General features: G+C 40.2%; 1 protein-coding gene across 3 annotated transcripts in view; it reads right to left on the bottom strand.

Annotated features, from left to right (window-relative positions):
- erfl1 (Ets2 repressor factor like 1) overlaps nt 1-21087 on the bottom strand; it is a 61927-nt gene that overhangs the window by 30888 nt on the left and 9952 nt on the right. For all 3 annotated transcript variants that reach the window (XM_015052957.1, XM_015052970.1, XM_015052964.1), the window contains exon 2: nt 20827-20991. The gene's annotated coding sequence lies outside the window, so the exon portion shown is untranslated. The remainder of the gene's footprint in view (nt 1-20826; nt 20992-21087) is intronic.

The following is a 21087-nucleotide window of genomic DNA, read 5'->3' as shown; positions in this document are numbered from 1 at the left end:
CCTTTGAAGTCAACAGATTTTTGGGGTAGAGGTACTTGACAACATGTTGTCAACAGTTAGGAGTTTAAGCCATGACTTTATTTTTCTAACTGTTTCTAATGCTTAAAGTATTTTTGAGTAGATGCCAAACACAGAAAGGACTGTAGTTTTTTTTTTTTTTTTTTTGATTCTATGAAGCACTGAAGAGTTCAACAGGACCCTTCCCTGACACACGTTGCTGCGCACAACCAATCCGATGGCTTCAAATAAGTCAGAATCTAAAGACAACTACACTTTTCCCTCCTTAATAGGAAGACTCTAGGCACCAACATTAAGGGCATCGTGACTGGAAGGTGGCTACCTCAGCAGATAGCATGACTAATTAATCAGCTAATTTCAGCTATACTATTGTGTGAGGAGCCGCGAGAAGTTACAATGTTCTCTGTGCGATAAACACTTAAAACTGCTGCAAAATTTAACAGCTGGTTATTTGAGTATTTTTACTTCAATCATTGGATCAAAATAAAACCCTCAAACAAATTATATAAGTTTAACTGGTGTAGAGTTGTAGCAGCACCAGAAATAATTGTTGCTTTTCTGTTTTAAACAAAAGGAATTCAATCATTTTACATATTTTCAATTTCTTGTCTACATACAGTCGTAGTGTAAAACCGTGGCATTTTTATCCAAGTCTATCATAATGTTAGAATCTCATACCGGCATGCTTATTACGGACAACTGAGGATGTTTAAAAACTCATCAGGAGAATTGATATTTACCATTTTGTGTGATGTAATGTGGAATTTCTACCATAGCTTTTGGTTTTACTGTTCTTCCCCCCCCGTGGTTATTATTAGCCCCGAATATGGCCACCGCTCCACAAAACATTCTGGATGCGCCCCTGCCCTTGATGCATCACACACTGCTCAACTCTCTGTGGGTTGAGCAATGTGTGATGCATCTCGTTTGTTCATGATGAACAGGGGAAAAAAATAGAGAGAGAGAGAGAACCGGCTGGAAAACAGATTACGGAGCGAGCCAATAAAACGTCGTGCGCACAAGACGGTAAACAAACAAACAAACACACTGTGGTGCAAAGCTGAACTAATAAAAGTGCGGGGCTCTCATTCTCTACACTCTATTCTGTTTTTTTTCACTTGGTTGGAACACTTTAAGGTTTTTTTTTTTTTTTTTCATCTGGCAGTTGATAATCCGGTTAGGTTCGACTGGCTCCGGTAATGGCGCTAAAGCGTCGACTTCATATATGCGAACGGAGCAGCAGACAGATGTGGCACAGAACGATGCGGGGGAACAAGAGGAGCGTTTGTGTGACACGGTTTAGTCTGGATTTAACCTCATTCCTCACTGAGTTGAAACTTTCGATTGTTTTGTTGCAAAAAAAAAGGGGGTGGGAGGGAATCTCACGTAAAATATTTGTAACTATTTAAAAAGAAATTAACCAATTCATATAGGCCTTAAAAGATAGATGCAAATGCACGTATAATAATAATAATAATAATAATAATAATAATAATAATAATAAATTAGCTCACATTCATATCTCGGTCCCAGTTTAAGATCAGTTTGTTTTGCTAAAAGACAATCCGCAACAATCTTGAAAAATTCCCTCGCGTCACTTGTTAAAAAAAAATTATTTTCTTTTCATTTTTTTCCTTCCTTGTATTTTTTTCTTCTTTTTTTAATGCTTTTTAGAAATAAGAATAGCTGCGAGCGGTTGTAAAGTCGGTTGTCAGAATATATGTGCATTTGTGTGTTTTTGTGTGTGCATACAGAGCGGCGGTGCAGCGTTTCCTCTTCCTCCTCTCTCTTCCCTTTCTTCTCTGTCCGGGGAATTGTTCTCAACGTCCACAAACACACTGCAAATACCCGCCGGCCCAGCGGCATCGATTTCTAATTAGACGCCAGGATAATCGTTGGAGAGAGATGAAAAAAAAAAAAAGTAGGGGGGGGGGGGGAAACAGAAGAGAGTGATCGAGCGAGTAAATAAATATATATAAAAGAATTAGAGCCCAGATTAACTGAATTGATATGAGCATTGAGGGGAAAATAAATAAATAATAAAAAAAAGAGAGAAGCAAAAGGTGAACTTGGCAGATAAATCTTGCGTGAACTTGAACGGGAAATGAGGCTTATATACACGGTGCGACGCAGGCCGGAGTGAAAGTGTGAAGAGAGGATCTGGGGATTGGATTCGGAAATTTTGCCTTTTTTTTTTTTTTTTTTTTTAATACAACCGCTATAACATACTGTTTTTGGACGATAAATACTATTTGGAACAAAGAGTTTTAAGCAAAGACTCATACGAATTATTAGCGAAACATCCAACATGGCTTCTTAATTCCCATCCTCTTTTTATTTTGCTCTCCCTCTTTTTTTTTTTTTTTTGTCTCCTGACAGACTGTGACAAGGGGTGCTGGAGTTACCGGGGGGCTGGGGGCGGGCGGGGGGCGCAGGTAGCTCGTTTACTTTAATTAACGTTTCATCATCGTCAGAGCGCGGCCGCGCACCGTACCCGCTCTTTTCATGCTGCTCCGTCTCTCATCCCTGCTCTCCCTACATTCATCATCTCCCTCCTTCCTCCTCCTCTGCTCTCCCTTCTGGTGGCATCACCTCTCATCGTTTTTTTTTTTTTTTGTTTTTTTTTTGTATCTTCAACTCCCCATATATCGCTCCCTGTGCGCTCTTTCTCACATCCACTCAAGCGCACAGTTTAATCTTTCAAACTCTTTCCATCCGCAAGAACTTCTTTAATCGTACCTTAACTACGTTCTCCCTATTTTTTTCTTCTTTTCTTTCTCCACCTCCACTTTATTTTACATAATGCCGATGATTAAGTTATGAGGATATATCACTGTGCAAACCGGCTCCTGAACTCAAATCAATTGGTCAGCTTAAAAGGCTTTACAAAGTATCCAGACGCCACGAACTTTTTCCACTTTTTTTTTTTCTGGAAACATTCACAACTTCTGCTCAGCGTTACACGTTTTATGACCTCAAGCAGATTTGGTTTGAGGGGTTTGTCTGCATTTGTAGTCCCCATCCATCTTCCAATCAACTTCAATTAGCCTTTTTTCTTTTTGCCCCACAGAAGACAGAAAAAACATGCCCACAGCATGATGCTGCCACCACCATGCTACACAGTAATGTTTCTCCCAAGCAGCAAATCTCTGCATCTCCTCCAGAGTTGCTTCCTGGCTGCTTCCCTGATTAGTGCCGTTTGTTCCCAGTTGTGCCATGTGTTTGGATGATGAAGTATGAGATGTTCAAAATCGTGGGGTATCGTTTCATACCCCATCCTACTTCAACTCTACAGCTTATGCTTGATACAACCACTGAGTGCCTTGGTCTTTATGTTCTGTAGCAACCATCTTACTTCACTAGATTCCTTCACATAACTCCGCCATTAAATTGCAGGATTTACCGGTTAGGTGACTTCTGATGGCAACTTATTGCACTAGATTATATGTAGCAGAATTTAACTATGTGAGGGATAATGATGCTTTTGCAAGTCACTGCATTAAATACACTGTGAAATGTAATTCTTTACTGCTGTATGGACTCATATGCAGTAACGCAAACATAGCAGTAAAAAAAAAAAGAAAAGAAAAACAATCATGCTGACAGCTGTCAAGCAAGAAAGTCCATTTCACTTCAAAGCTAGTCGTCAATAACAAGCAATGAAACAAGAGGATTTTAAACAAAACAATCATATTCCGACTCCCTTTATTTCTTTTCTGTTTGCGTTAGATGTGAGAGACAGCAGGAAAGAGCAGGTCACACAAGTATTACCGAATGAGATAAGAAAACAAGAGCTTAGCACTTTGGCCATTTATTTTGCCTAAATGCTGGTATTATTTAGCATTGGATTCAGGTTTAGAGAGCTTTTAGTGTTCGTCGATGGATAAAACTTTGCACAGTGGTTGTAAAATGTATGAAATGCAATAATCAATAATAAAAAAATCAATGAGGCAATAAAAGGAGGTACACTGAGAAACATAAAACAGACACACAAGCAATCAAACTTGAATTGAACATCAATAAAGGTCAAGGAAATGGCTAATGGTTATGAGCTTAAAGGAGGAAGTATGCAAACTGGTTGTGACAATCCGAATCTGTGCTTGAGAATATTGGCAGAACTTACGGTAAAACTTGTCTGTGATGGATTTGTGTCAGAAAACCTCTGTGGCAGCTGCTTTACTGTCAACAGTGTTTGACTAGAAATGTTTTATCCAGGTAAAAATCCTTTCCGTTTGCTTTGCTCCCACTTAAGATCACACTTGAGACACTATTTCTAGGTTTGTTCACATGTTCAGAATTAAGATTAAAGATGTTGACTCTCTGCATGGACCAGGTTCTTCTCTTTGCGTTTGATGAGAAATGACTTCAGGATTTAAATGAAGTAAACAAGGTCAAATAATTTATTCGGGTTTTTAAGAAGCTTGTCCCAGAAAGAGTTTTAAAATGTTAAAGGATGTCAGCGATAGATGGACATCTTTCACAACCTTATAGTACAATAAATGTAGATCTCTACTGTTGAGGTGCATTTTTTTCATCCAACAATTAGGATGTCTACATCAGAAACATTCAGGCAGTCCCAGAACTGCCTGAATGAATAGAGAATATTCAGGTTATATACAATTATCTAGTATTTTACTAACCTTTTTCTATATATAACATTGGATTTTTGAGAAAGGGATCAATAAAACCATAAAAAAAAACTTTACAGAGCACAATAGTACCAAATCCCCCTGGAGTTATTTTATAAAGGCTTGGTTTCGATAAGGTGCTGGGAAATGGCAGGTGTTACATGAAGTAAATACAAAATGGAAGAAATGAGAAAAGTAAATGCAGTTAGGACTTGTATGGTTCAGCGAGATCTCGGCGTGACTCACTCATGGTCCGGGACTCAGCATGGAGCGCTCTGATAGTTTAAACAGTTTAAAACACTTACAGTGGTAACCGGATTTGTAGCCTTGCGGGGTTAAGAACTTGATGAAATCCGCCGTGTCTGCAGGGAGTGCAGAGGTGTGCGCTCACATACAAATTGCCACTGATAAAAAGAGAACGGGAAGCTGCACTATCACAAACCTTAAAAGCTCTTCGCTCTCATTCTGGTTCCGACAAAGTACTACCCAGAATGCACTGAGACATTACACTGGAGAGACTGTCTGAAACCCACTGGAACTGGACTGAGCTGCAGAGGCGAGTCCAAGCAGGCTGGAGCTGTTGTGTTTTGGATCTTACAAAAGGAGATGCAAAACAAAATGGTGTTTGAGATAGGTCAATTAAAATTGGACTATTGCAATAACATATATATAAAATAAATAATAAATAAATAAAAATAAACATTTATCTAATAATATCAAATAAGCTCTTTGGTCATTTACTTAATATTCTACATATCTTACCATTTCATATCCAAACTCTCTTCAGCTGTCTCATAGAAAACATATTAATTTGATGTAAAAAAAAAATTATAATAATTATATGTATTCGATATTCAATACATTTTTGATTTGATTCTCTGATGTTAAGCTGATTTGGTATTAAAGCACAACAAAAACCTTGGACAGCCTCTTCAAAAACATCAATCACTTTTTTCAAACATTGTAAAATATGACATCATTTATGGTGCACAACTATGTTTAAAGTCAAGGTACTAAATGTGTAATAAAGTTGATGTTATGTTATGATATGTTATGTTATGTGTTGTTTTGCTACATTAAATTATAATCCAGCCTCGTCTAAGCAGCACGTTGACTGAGCACACAGACACCTAACATAAAGACTCATGATTTTAGATTAATACCTACTGCTTAGTTCATTGTGAAACAGCATTCGGTGTCACTGATGATGAGACAGGCTTGGGCTGTGACTGTAACAAAAACTCATACACCCACTCACCCACACAGCAGAACACACCAAAACACCTGGATTCAATCTCTCCATCTTTCCGCGTTTCCTCCTTCGTCACACTAACAAACGTACACACACGTTCAGCGGCCCCCGCTCGCCTGCGTGCGCGCGTGTCAAATCGAATCTCCACCTCGGTGCGTAGTACACCTGCTGTGCCGGCATATAATGCGCTGCATACAGTGAGCGCACGATGACGGATTACTGAATTAGACCAATAATGACAAGTGACACTTCTGTTACCGCTCCCTGAGCCACTGCAGAGAGCAGGGGAGATGTGTAAATAAAGAACTAGGCACAGTGGCAAGAGAGAAGGTGAGAGAGACGCAGAGAGGGAAGCGGGCGGGAAGGAAAAAGAAACAACGGCTCAGAGAAATAGGAAGTCATGGAGATGGATTGGGAATTTTCAGCTTGTTCCGTGGAGTAAATAAGTTCTGTATCACTGTCCAGGATTATATATTTTTCTTTTGCCTCTCTGGTTCTGTGTTGGCAATCAGTTGTCACACAGTCTTATCGGCAGCTCAAAATAGATTCACAGAACAATTTGCAGAGTGAAACAATATTTTTTCCCCCCCTCTCCTAAAACCAAATCAAAACAATATTTTCGATCAGTTGGGCTTCAGCTAAACCAGAATCGAGGCTGGAAATTAAAGTGCAAAAGCATTCTACACATTTTTTTTTTCCTGCAAACTCCAATAAATTTAGCTGGATTTTTTAAATAACAAAAAATAAGGTTTCAGTGAAAGAAAAATTCTAATGTATCTTCTTTGCATGCTCAATCAGATTGGATGGAGGACACCAGTTAGTTGATGTCTTGCCACAGATCCTAAATTGGTTTCATGCATGAACTTTGACTAGACCATTCCAACATATTAATATGCTTTGATCTACACCATCCCATTGTAGCTATGGGTGTATGCTAATCCTATTCATCTTTCCATCAACTCCATGGTTTCCTTGTCCCTGGTGAAGAATAGCATTCCCACAGCATGATGCTACCACCACCATGTTTCCTAGTGTGCATAGTCCAATCCATGTGAAGAGCAGTTTTAGTTTTCCACTGGAAAAATTACTTAAAAGCAGGTTAAAAAGTTTACATTTTTGATTTGATTCCCAGAGTACTTTCTTCTATATGGTTTCTGTGTCCCTACATGGCCGGTGGCAACCTGAAAATAGGACTTTCTTTCCACTATGATCAACAATGACTTTCTTCTTGCTACTCCTTCACAATGGCCAGAGGTATGGAGTTCATGACAAATAGTCAATGTCGGCAGACACTCCTACTCAAACTGTGGCTATTTGCAGATTAGCCTAACATATACAGACCAAATAAAATACATTCCAGTTTGGACCTGTACAGTGTCAACTTATGAAAACGTCAACTGTAAGGCACTGCAAGTCAACAAGGGAGCAACTCTACAAGACTGAAAACACAGAACTGTTTAGAGAAGTTCTGATCCAATTTCCTAATAAATAAACATGACATTTCTGCTAATTTGTGAGCATCTACGAGTTGCAGATTAAAGTAGTTGCACCTGCAGGATGCCTGCCCCCCGTGGACCCAGGCCTCCACAGGCCTGCGTTCAGGATGCAAAGTGTGCCAAATGAGAAGGAGGAGGTGGAATCCTCTTTGGGAAGGCATGAATAAATCAGCCTACCAGCCGGCGCCTCTGCGCTGCAGAAGAGGAGCACACGTGTGGAAAGATGCAAACAAACACGCGCATTAATTCATTCATGCTCTTATGCATCGATAAGAAAAATGGTGGAGATTTAAACTACCTCTAGCTGTTTTCCTAATTATGAGACCTTTGAATAGATCTGTGTCATCGCGCTGTTCAACTGTAAATCCCACCATATTCTCTCATGGTGTCAAACTACTAGGGAATATAGAGCCTGCCAAGTCCTCAAGCCAATGTGCCACACTCGTATTTGCCTTGTGAGCTGATGATCAAAAATGTACACCTTCTGCTTATGCCTCTGGTTGGCACAAGGAACAAGATCAGAGACCTAATGGACAAGAAGCGACAACCGGGGCAGGCAAGGAGAGAGTGGAAGCACAGCTGGAGCCGAGGACCCGGGGAGCACAGAGGAAGCGCGACAGAAAGAAATATTGACAGAGCCTAGATATACACATAAGTCACCCGACACGACCTGCCTGCTCTCTGTATTTTATAGAGCCGCTCTGTGCTGGCGGAACAGCGTGACAGCCCAGTTCCTTCAACGGAAAATATGGTCCCTCTCTACCTTTCCGCCTCTCACTCTGCTATCACTCCTGTTTTCTGTCTATCCCACCTGATATCATTCTGTCACCTCTTTGCAGTGGGCTCTTTTTTCCATCATCCCCCCCACCCTCCACCCCCCAACTCCCCCCTATTTCTATCCTCGCCGTTCCCGCGCTTTTATAGGTGCTCTACATTCCACCTGTCATGTTTCACTCTCCCATTTCTATCCATCTTCATGTCGCTCTCTTAATCCCCTCTCATTTGCTCCCTTCTGCCCCGGTCCACTTCCCGTTTTCTCTCTCCTGAAGCCGTCTCTGCGTACCGTCCCATTTCCACTCGCTCTTTCTGTTTCCCTCGTTCTGCCTGATTCATTTCCTCTCGGCTATCTGTTCCATTCATCCCTTTTCTTCTATTTGCGCCACAGAACATCACCATCCTTCTTTACCTTATGGCTCTGTCATCTCCATCTCATATTTTTCCAGTTTATATTTCCTCTGACCTCCCTGTGAGGTTTCTTGCTAAATCCATTTGTCAAATTATTCCATCACAATCGGTGGAATTTTGATGGGACCCTTTATTTCCCCCCCCTTTTTTCTTTTTTTTTTTTTTGCAGCAGCCTCTACATATATTTCAATCTATATTCCACATTGTGCCTTGCAAAAATATTTACTTAAACATTTTTACTTTTTGCCATGTTGAAACCAAAAATGTCTGATTTTATGTCCGTCCATCTCGGGGCAGTTTCCTGCAGTCACGGTCTAGGGGCGGGGTACATCACAGGACAACACAGAGGCACACAGGAAAAAAAAAAAACAACCATACACAGACACCTAAGGACAATTTACAAAGACCAGTTAACCTCGCCCCACTGCCTGGACGGTGGGAGGATGCTGGAGTATCAGGAGAAAACCCACAAATACACAGGAGGAACATGCAAACTCCATGCAGAAAGACTCCAGGCCAGGATTTGAACCAAGGACCTTCTTGCTGCAAGGAAACTGTGCTTCCACCAATGAAATATTTTTTGTAACAATCTGAAGAGTGTGGAACTCATGAAACCTGTCTTCAAAAGTCAATATTTTGTAGAGTAACCACAGCCAGAGGGTTTTTAAGGTATGTACTTTTTTTGGACATTCTTTTTAGCATTCTAACATGCTCTATTCTCAGATTTCCCTGAGAATCTGAGACTAAGGATTCTCAGATTCTACCTTCATCTTTCGAAAGTCAGAAGCCTACTTTCAAAAGATGAAGGTAGGCCTCATCATCTGCCTCGTTGAAGCCGACCTTCGTCAAAGTAGATGAAGGTAGGCTTCATCGACCTTCCTATTAGCTGTCACCAGATTTCCAGCCCCTGCTGAAGAGAACAGCATGATGCTGCCACCGCCATGCTTCACTGTGGCGATGGTGTACTGAAGGCACATTGGACCAGAAATTCAATGTGGAACTAATCTGACCAGAACACCTACTTAGTTTTTGTTGTTGTCTCTTCCATGGTTTGTGACAAACTGAACGGTATCAGATTAAAACAGAACAAAAATACCAGTTTATGGATTTTTACAGGAAAAAAGACATGCCAAATTAATTTGGCTTCAGAATATGCAGCACATTGTATTAGTTTGTCACTTTAAATCCCAATAAAATAAAGTTTAAAGCTGTATCATGACAACATACAAATAAAATAGCTATGTACCTTTGCGCACGATGAGGCATTCTCTCCAAGTTCCTAATCCCTAAATCTTTATCTTTTTTTGTCATCCTTCCCTTTTTTATTCCTCCTTTCTCCCCTCTCCCTCAGCATTCCTGCCGGCCCTCCCTCTCTCATCCGCAGCCCGAGCACAGAGCCGCATGTGTCGGAATCAATTAGGGCTGAGAGCCGTCGCGGCCGCTCTTTCACGGAGGTAAATATTAAACTGCACCAAGCACCGAGGAAGAAGAGAGGGTGGAAGGGGAGGGGAAGGGGTGGAGGGAGAGAGGAGAGAAGGGAGCCCTCCGTCCCTAATCCACCGCATCGATCAGGCGGGGATGAGGGTAATATATTATTTTGACAAGATACGATCCTCCGACGCGCACCGCTATCCCCGGCGATCGATTTCTTTTTTTCTCTCCTTTTTTCTTCCCCTTTCTCCCCCTCAGTGAGTGGGACAGAGTTTGTGTGGAGCTGTGTGTGTGTGTGCGCGTGTGCGTCTTCCTGGCGTGTGCGTGTGCACTGGAGTGTGGATGGGCGACAATGGGAACAGCATTAGGAAATGTGGGGAAGAGATGGGGATGAAGCTGCTGGTACAGGTCTGCGCGTTTACAAACAAGCTCACGTCTAAACAGCTAAATCACACGTTCAGCCAAAAGGCACAGAATAAGAGGATTCTATCTTCTGTTTACTTTCTTCTGTATATGCACAGAGGGGCGCGGGTAGAAGGACATCGGGGTTGGTAACAGAGTTGGAAGCAGAGCTGACCTATTGTAAAGTTAACTATCCTCCCCCTGCACTGTCCCCCCTCTATATCGCTTTGTAAACTGTGTCTAAATGCTAAAATCCTGGATCAATTTTATTTTATTCAACCTCCCCCCCCGCATCACCTCCCTCTGGCCCCAACCGCTACCCTCCTGAAGAAACATGCTGTCCTCTGCTGATGGAGGACAGACGTGTGTGGATATTTTGTAGCTGCCAGCATATTTGTATGATTCCATATAGACAATCCCCTTCAGAAACTCAAAGATTTCCACACACGGTAGCTCACTTCTCTTTTTTTTTTTTTGTTGGGCTGAATAGCCTAACATTTATGCAGAAACTGTCTCTTATGTGACTCTGAGCAACCTGGGCCTCTTCCTGCCATTTCAGCTTCTTGTTTCGTTTTACTTATAGGCATAAAAGGACATGGCAGCCATGGCAGATTCCTGCAGCTTGAATAAAATATACAAATAGACCTTGACAATGGAAAGATTCACTGCATTACCACTATAAAACCTGAGATTTTTAAGGCAAACTTGAGGCTATGCTACCATTAGCTGTCCAGCTAGTTGACCTATGGATTACACTATAACTTTTTGTAGAAATGACTTTGGTTTAACAGTGCCACAGTTTTTAAATTAAAATGTAAATGTATAACATGAATTAATTGCTTTTATTTAAAATCATTGTTACAGTGGTAAAAAAAAAATAACATATTGAGTACAATGATCATAACAATGTTCTGTTTGATGCATATGCTAAATGAAGAATAGAACAGCTGAAGTAATATAAGTTTTTATTTGCTTGTTACACATTGACTTATTTTGTTTTCCTGTTCTTTAACCAAACACTAAGTCAAATAGTTATTTAACTGGTTAATTAGTCAGGCTGTCTGTTCCTACAGAGCCTGGAGTCAGCCACTTGAACTTTAACAAAAATATGTGGCAACTTTTCATTTTATTTTCTGCAAATATTTGTAAATATGTAAAATGTTTTGTGTTTTTCTGGTATGTAGGTGAGATAAAAGTGCAGTAATTTCCTTTCAGTCAGCTAAGAAGCAGAGCACAACAACAGATGGGGACAGTCCTGTGTTCCTCTCCATTAAAAGGTGCCATTTTAATGTGGTGCCACACTAGAAGGGCTTCAAATTGGAGAAATTGTATATTGGAGCAATAGAAACTATTTGAAAAACCTGTAATGTAGATGAGAATATAAGAACCTTTGACCTTTTACTAGTAATCCAAGAGCTTTGAGGCAATTCTGCTGATGTTGCGATTAGAAATTCAGGGTATTTTGTAGATTGGCAATTCAACAGGTTTTCTGTGGACCCCAAGTCCATAACCCTCCAAATCGCACTGAACTCTAAACATTGTTAATATTTTTTTTTATTTTATTTTAATATCTTGGAAAGCTGAGGAGTTAAATTTTGCTGACTCTACGGTAAATATTAGTAATGAACAAGTGACCAAAACCGAGACTATCTACAATACTTTCCCTTCAGTTGTTGCTGGACAGACTGTTGATTTTGAGAAGTTAAAAAGCAATTTTCACATTGTTAACATCCCATCTTTAATCAAGCTCATGTGAGACGGTGTAATTATTTTCCTCTGGTTTGACTTGTGTCTGATTCCCCTTTTTTTTGTTAGATGAACTGCTATTTTCAAGTATCATCATTTGTCAATCTTTGGGCTAAAAATAATTAAACAAGAAGCTTCATAAGATCAGGTACATTTTATAACCTTTACAGTATGGATGTACATCAACCCTTGTAAGGTGTTTTCTTGTAAAGTCCCTTACAAGGTATGCCCTTGTTAGAACAATAGAATGTACTGAGGTCACCTGACAATATTGAAATAATACTTAAGACATCTTAGGCAATATTATTCTTATTTCAGTGGAATTAAGGCAATAATCATCCCTTACCAATATCATCTTTAATTATGGCAGAGACTATGTTGACATGTTCCTCTGCAGTATTTTATCTGCAATGTGGCAGACAGACGGCCCAGCAGAGGAAAATCAAGGGACCATAAAGGGTCATTGGGAGTCGCTGTACTTCTAACCCGGGTCTCTATCAGAGCCATTGCCGTTAACGTTGTCAGAGACTCCTCACACTCTCTCCATGAACTTTTGAACTGCTGTCATCAAACAAACAACAACATAGCTACATCAAAAACAGAACCACCACAGCAATCTGCCTCAGGCTGTTGAAACACTGAGCTGTTTTTTAGTATTATTGACCTTATTTTACCCTTCATCTGATTTTTGTTTTAATTTATTTGTGTTTTCAATATTTATAAGTGTTCGTTACTTTCACACAGTTTTCCTTCTGGCCATGTAAGTTGAAATTTTGAGAAATCCATGTTATGCAGGTCTAAATATAAGGACGTAGTGGTTTTAGTGGAAGATTAACTTCTGCCGCATCTTTGAAGTATAAGTGTTGCCTATGACGCACGGTTTAAATAATGTTTGTGTATTAGGATCAACGGTGTTGAATTCACTGTGCTTAATTGCTTTAGGGTCACCTATTTTAGTTCTGCCGTCACTTTATTTGCCCAGATGATCATTAACTAAATTGATCAAGAGCTATGTCATGCCATCAGTTTTCTTTTCATTTTTAAGCATCTGGCATCATGATGTGAGTCAATCTTTATGTGCACAGACTGTTACAGTAATGTATTACTGTGTTAATGCTGCAGTATTGAAATAGTTGAGTAAATGCAGTAACAGTAATGTCCTTGTTCAGTATGCTAAAGATCAGAGTTATTTACCCAAGGTAGGGTATCTGCTGTCACTGGAACGCAGTAGCATGACAGGATTATGAATGATTTGTTTTCATTATCACAGATCATATTTAACCAAATTAAATTATTTTAAGCTAATTAGAAAATAATAGATCAACAATCTGATTTAAATTGAATTTTTAAAAATACCATCTTGTAATTAAAGTCATGTTCCTGCATGCTTGTGCATCTTTTAACAACCTTTAATATGATTTCAGCATCATGGCCTCTTCTACATTACTATGCTACAGATGGATTGGTTTCATCTAAATGTTAAACTACAACATAAATTACCTGCGACTGCAGCTGCGTCTATATGTAGTAAAAGGAGACAATGAAATACACAGAAGATGTTTTTTTTTTAAATTAGAAACATCTATGAAAGCTTGGATATGATTCGGCAATGTGCAATACATCATGTTTTGCCTACAAATACTAGTAACACTGTGTGAATTATGTGTAGGAAATAGATAGGATTTTTCTACGAACAATACACAGGTCTGATAATTCAGTCAGGGAGAGAAAAAGTAAGAAACAAGCAAGCATAAAAACAGCATGATGACTGTTGAACAGTCTATTGGCTGAAGACTAAACATTTCTCCATCCGTGTGCATTATCTCGTTTTGTGTGGACAGCATCAGCTCCAATATGTCTTTTTAAGAGCTTTAGTGACACAAACTCACTCAAGTCATGCACACAACAAGGCGCCCAACAACAAGTATCTTCCCCGCACAGAAAGATCCTTCCAAACAAGTGCGACAACACCCGCTGCTTTCTCGTTCTGCTCCCTCTCACTCCTCGTCTCCCACTTTCTCTGTTTCTGCCTGCCGCGACTTAGTTTTCCTCCTTTCTCTTTCTGGCCGCTCTTGCTTTTATTGTGCCATTTTCTGCCACTTTGGTCCACGAAGGAGAGGCCGTAATGCAATCTCTCCCCCTCTCCGTCCCCTGCTGTGAGGGAGAGTAGCTTGGACTGTGTGCCGGGACGGAGAGAAGTGTGTGTGGAGGGAGGGGGGGGAACGGGGTCAAGGTGAGCTCTAATACACTATTGATCCGCCCCAATTGAAAACCTGATGGAAATTTTACCCCCCTTCTTCTCCTTTCCTCCCCATCCCTCTCTTGCTCCCCCTTCTCTCTCTGTTTTTTCTTTCTTCTACCCCCCTCCCCGTTCCTATCTCCCACTCTTCCCTTATGTCTTTTTTCCTTTCCTGTGTGTATCCTCCCTGGTGTCTGAAGTCTTCCTCTTCTTCAGAGTCTATCCCCGTTCACTCCAATCTGTTTTCTCTCCCAGCTGAACATCTCTTTCAACCACTGACGACTTCTCTCCCCTGCTATCTATCTCTGTGCAGAGCAGCTCTCTGCCTCAACTAGCCCTCTAATCATTTCCCTTTTTTCTTCCTTCTTTGCTGCTCTTGGTCGCGCCATCTCCCCATTTTCCAAGTCTGCTCCTCTCTTTTTCCTTTTAAACCTCTTGTTACCCCCACCCCGTCCCACTGGTTCTGTCTCTCCCACTCATTTTCTCTAACCCCCCTCCTTTCTGTGTGTGCATCAGATGGTCCATTTCTTCCTAACCCAGTGCATATTGATCCCTATGGCAGCAGCATGCAGGGCGAGGGCTGTGAGGACCTCTGTTACAGTGTATTAAACGCCACAAACGCTTTGGACGCGGGGCCGGAGACACGCCTCCCCGGCAGGGCTCTGTCAATAGCTGCTCCCTCCTGTCAACAGCAGCCAAATGGCCTCTCAATCTGGGAGTCATGATGATGTACCAGAGGAAAAATAAAAATGAGAGAGAATCTTTAACCGAGCGTCCAAAAAATGATGCAACAAAAAGTGCAGATATAAAGCCTCTTGCCAAATAATGGGGAAATGCTTCGAAAACGACATGTAAGTCAATCAAAACCATGCAAAGCTATTTCCATCGAAAAGCTGAAAATGCTGCACACAAAATCTATGACCCGAGCTGTCAATTTACCCCATTCTTTGGCCTAACAAGCTTTGTAATAACAACCAGTTATATGTGGGGGCAGCAATTATGCTTGTAGCTGAGAGCAAGCTGCACACCATCAAACAAAAGAAGCACAAACACTGGAAGAAACCCCGAACAATAGAGATGGTAGAAACACAAGCAAACCCTTTTCAACTAAGCATTACTTTCCCCACTTAACAAGACCTGACTCACGTTGACTCTATGCAGAGTTGGCCGCTTTTGCCATGCTTCTCAGGCAGGAGATAAATGGAGGGAGCGTGCGTTTGATTTATGTGCCGTTGTGTACGTGTCAGACGGGCCGAGCTATCGGGACCACCATCTCTCAATAGACACAGAAATGCTACAGCAGTGGAGGGACCCCTCTGTCGACCCCGAGACCCCTGACACACATCTAGAACAAACAGAGCAGGGATTTGTTGCAAACACGAGAGGAGGAGGGATGCTCTTCGTTACTTTCCTTACATTTCTATTCAAAAAAAGATTCATTCTTTGCTCTTTTGTGTCCTTTCTGCTCCTTATTGACTCCTTAAGCTATAGGAAAACAGCCACTACAATTTCAAGCTAATCTTTACAGCTTCAGTCCAAAGTTACATGATTAATGTCACTAATAGCAAAAACAACAAACTGGTTACCTGCTATATGGGCAAAAAAATAGTGTTAGCTGCATTCTGTATAAATTATTAACACTGGCAAATATGCACTGATCAGAGTGATTTTGGCCAATTTTATACCAATTTCTGTCTAATCCAATGTCTTTTTAAGAGCCACAATTAAAAATTAAAAACATTTCCTTTCAGCTCTTTTGAGCATTCAGTAGTATCAGTATCTCGGTAGATGTCAGAAGGCAACTCTGAATTGCATCACTTTTACTATACTACATTCAACTTTCTTATCTACTGAAGCCACACTCCATCTAAAATGACCATTGTGAACACTTTGCAGTCATGTCTACACAGAAAATTAAGTTCCCATAGGAACACAATTAAGGATCTCACTTACTCTGAAAATAGCTAATTTAGAGTCCTCTTCCTTCCAGAAAAACTTCCAGACAGAAAAGTGTGGTTTCTAGTTGTAGTACAGTACAGAGATTTCACCAACATTAAAAGATTACTGTTTTTTATTTTTTTATTTATTTTGATGAGATCATGACCAGTTAAGACCAGCCAAGTTGAAAATCAGCCAATTTTGGTCAACAGCTGATTTCTCATAGTATCTCTAGAAAACATGATTGATAAAGAGTTTGCAAAAATATCCACCTGTATTTTCAAAATATCAAACCTCTGATCAAATGCACGGATTAAAATGTTTCATTGGGAGTCTGTTTGTACATCGCACTGTCTCTAATTTGCCCACTTTACAGCCTCTCTGAGTTCAGACACCTGTTTTCATTTTCCCACTTTTCTCTTTCAATCACTCCATCCTCGTCTACCATTCCTGTCTCCCACCTCCAAACCCCCTCACCGCTCTCCCTCTTTACAGCCTCTCCATCTACTTCTTTCTCTCTAGGAAGGAATCAGTCTCACCTTAATTGCGCTTAAATCGGATTAATGACTGACCGGGGACAACTTGACTTAATCTCTCTTGTAGTAAATCTCTTCCTTTTCTCTCTTCTCGTACATCACTCTTATACATTTTATCCCCCTCTGAACCTGCCCCTCTTTAGTCTCTTTATCTTTTCTGCTCTTCTTTTTCTGCCTATGGTCTTAGTCTTCCTCCTATGACCTCTTTCCAGCCCTGCTACCAAGGAGGCAACCCCACTTTCCCCGAGCCAGAGACTGCAAACATCCTACGATAAATGAGTAAATGTTTCATTAAGTTGTAACATTTTTGGCTTTCATTGAATGCCACTGTATAAATCAAAACAGTATCTAAAATTCTATTCCGGCTTTTTGTTTTTGGCCTGGCAACCCAAAGTTATTAGTGGGCCACAACTGGCTACTCCCTAAAAAACTTTCTGGAGGCACTTGTGCCTCATTCTGTTTTTTCACTGCCTCTATCCCGCTCCCCCTCTCTCCTTTCTTTCTCATTCTATGTCACGCTTCAGCATGGCTCACCATCCACTTCCTTTCACCATTTCTCTCCTCTTTGCTTCATATTCTTTACAAACCTTCAGCTTCTACGTTCCAGAGATTATTTTCCCAAAATGTCTTTGACTTGGCTTGTCACCGACTCAGTGCTTCATCTGTGAGTGTGTCTCAGTTTCACTACCAGGTCGGTCAGTCGGTGTTGTGTATGTGTCAGTATGCATCGATGCGGTCCTGTCATTGCCTCCTAAGTGCTTTGGCAATACTAGAGATCTGCTGTCATGCCAATTCAACTTATCTCAATTGAATTACATTGGATTTGTATTGAGACGGCGATAAAGGACACTCAAGGTGTGCCAGATTCTCTTCTAAAACAAGAGCTCAGATGAAATCTCAATGCATGCATGCAAACGCAATTCTTCAAAATTTGGTTGAACAAACAACAAGATAACATTGCCTTCTGTCTGAGTAATGCCGGTTGGCCTGGGGACTTAATCCAAATGAGATTTTGGATCCTGATTCTAGTATATATTTTTATTAAATAAACAGAAATGAATAAATTCTGACTTATTTAACTGGTTTTGCAGTTATTTGTGGAATATTACATTTCAGTGTAGAGTTGGAAAAAAAACTGACTAATTTTCATGTATTTAATGATTAGTTTGTGGCTACAGTTTGGATGAAATATAAGTTCAGCACAGACACAAACAGAAGACATGAACAAACTAAATTAGAACCATCTTAACCATAATCCACACATACTTTTCTCTGCAAACATATCTATAAATGTTAAGTTTATATATATATATATATATATATATATATATATAGATATATATATATAGATATATAGATATATATGTGTTGTTGAGAAGAATTCAAGTGGGGAGCCCCCTGCTGGTCAGGAGGTCCTATGCAGTAACTTACTTCGCATTTGACTTGGACCAGCACTGTGTCTAAACAAATAAATTATATGACTACAAAGAAAAAAAACTACAGAATTACATCTATTATTTTTGAATATAGTAGAAATGCTTTTATAGTTTATAAAATGGGCTATGAAACCACAACTTTCAAAATCCTCCTTTAGATTCAATGGAAATGTGACCAATTAGCCAACAAAATAATATTGCATTTTCAATGTATTATTCAAGACTAAATAAAGCAACAGTTTGGTCAACCTTGAAAAAGCAGCAAAAACATACTCAGTGTTTAGATTTGAGCATTTACGTATGTTTACGTTAGACACTATGAAACAGCTAGAAAAGATTAAAAACCACAAACAATTCAGCGGGGGGAAAAAAAACAACTGATCCGATGTCACACTGAGGTGATCTTTGTTAAGGGTACAGGGCACAGAGAGTTTGCCACCTTCCAAACCCCTGCAGCTTGAAAAATAGAGGGAAGAAAAGGGCCAGCCTTGTGGACAAAAGCTCATTTTCCTCTTGGTTGCACACTGCTGCAGGCGGGCTAACATGCCACGGGAGAATTCAGGCACTCATACACCTTTGTTTTCCTCAGGTTTTTCTCAACTTTACACATGGTGTCAAACCCATAACTAAGACTGAAGCGGATTTGTACGTCAGCCCAGAAGGCATGTGCATGGCCTGTCCAGCCCCAGGCAAACCTAGTGATCTGAGAGCCGCAAAGTCGCGTGCCCCTTTTGAACGTGACAGACGAAAGCAGTCGGCTGACATCTTCCAAATGCAGGCGCATTTGTTCACCTTCCAGTTGTGCAGTGGAGTCACTTTTACATCTCCTTCTTTGCTTCTTTTACTTTTCTTTGCTCGCCTACTCCTCCAAACAACCCCCTCCTTCTCCTCCCCGCTGCTCCCAGCCTCTCTGCATGCCCATCTGCTTACCCGCTTGTTCTCTTTCGCTCCTCTCTGAGCGGCCAGGATTAAGCATTTATCTCGGTGGTCCTCCTTTCGGCCCCTAAACGCCCGTGAGGATGATAAGAGTCGCTGGGATTTGTCAAATTGTGAGCCATTGATTAACTGACCTTTCACGCCTGCAAGTCTCTCAGCCACTCCACTAACTGCCGACAGGCTAGATAGAGAGATAGATAGGTACATGCGGCTGTTATTATTGTGTACAAGTTTGTAGTTACCAGGTGTGGTATAGTGAGGGATGACAGAAGAGGGGAGGAGGTGAGAAGGTGGTGGAAAAGATACAGAGGAGTCCTTCAGTTGCCCTATAGGCTTGGGATGTAACAGGTACAAGTGTGTCTACACTGGCAAACAGAACTGAATCCTGAATAATGAAACGCACATTTTAAGGCGAGCCAGGGGGCTAATATCAGACAGGAAGAGTTGGGGGAGGCAAAGAGGAGCTTAGGGAGACGTTCGAGCCTTGGCTGGCTCAAGGAAAATCTAGAATTTGGTCTAAAAATATTGCTGGAAAAATCTGATTATGTGCAGACTGATTTTCTTCACTTTTTTTTTCTTTTTTTTCAAAAAAACAAAAAACAAACAAAAAAAAAACTCCAGCTCATAAAGAAAAGAGCTGGAGTGTCTAAAAAGTTTCACTTATACATATTTTTTTTTTTAAATGTTGTATCATCAAACTGGTATAATGTGTTTAAAATCTACAGTATCAAATTGAATCTTAAATTCTTACACCTACAGTATTAATCTATGCCACCCAAAATCAGCTCATTTAGAAATAACACTGTTATTTTTGTGTCCACTCTAAACATTTTTGCTGTTTTCATTGGAAAATTGTATTTTCATCATTTTTGACGGTTGAAAAAAAATATATACAACTTCACCTATTTTTACCAGCAAGTCATATGCTTATGTCATATTCTTGTTGATTTACAATGGATTGCAGCAATAATTTATGGTAGCTTTTTAGTTTATTAAACATGTAAATTACAGTTTTAATGTAGTTTTGTATTACAGATGTCCTACTGTGAAACGGTTTAACAATAACACAACTGCAAAACTAAAATTCAGAAACTACTGGATAATTGTTGCAATTTCCAATTAACATTTTAACAATAAACAATTTAATACACTGCGATTTTGGTTATTTTAACAGTAAAAAAGCTTGTACAGCCCGTAGACAGAAATAGCGGTTTGGACAGTAAAACTGTTGGATGCTTATGTGGTTACAACATGTTACCAGATTTGCAAAGCATTTTGGGAAATAGAACATTTATAGCGGTTTGTGGCGTTTTTATTGATTAATTAGTCTACAAAGTTATGTTAGTTCATCCAACAGTAAAAAAGGATTTATGGTTGTCAGTTTTACAGCACATTCATTTAACAATAACTTAACATAACTAAGCTTATTGGATAATTTGTGTCCCTGAGTTTCGTCATTTTAGCAATAAAACTTTTACAATGTAATTAATTCTGCACTTTTAAAATGAGATGGAAACTTCACACCGAGTACTGATGCGAGCAGACAACCGAGACTTTGTTACAGAAAAGAAGGAATCACCCACCTGGACCTTCCGCGTCGCCCCGCCTCAGAGATGCACCTGAGGCCGAAGCTTGATCACCTTCTCCCGGGATAGGCTGGAGTCTGCTCGCCGCTGCCGGTGTTCCAATCCGGGAAGGAGGAGGAGACGTGTGGGAGTGCGCCGCTGTCGCACTGCACGAAAGCGTCACTAAAACACAAACATGTATACAAAAAAAAAAAAAAAAAAAAAAAAAAAAAAAAATTTACCCAAATGGTTTTTTGGGGGAAAAAATTTTGAAAAAAT

Source organism: Poecilia latipinna, unplaced genomic scaffold (genome assembly GCF_001443285.1).
Source record: "Poecilia latipinna isolate Pla-1442-1.1 unplaced genomic scaffold, P_latipinna-1.0 Scaffold54, whole genome shotgun sequence".
Classification (NCBI taxonomy): domain Eukaryota; kingdom Metazoa; phylum Chordata; class Actinopteri; order Cyprinodontiformes; family Poeciliidae; genus Poecilia; species Poecilia latipinna.
The sequence above is the reverse complement of the archived record's forward strand: the minus strand, read 5'-3'. Positions and strand labels throughout refer to the sequence as shown.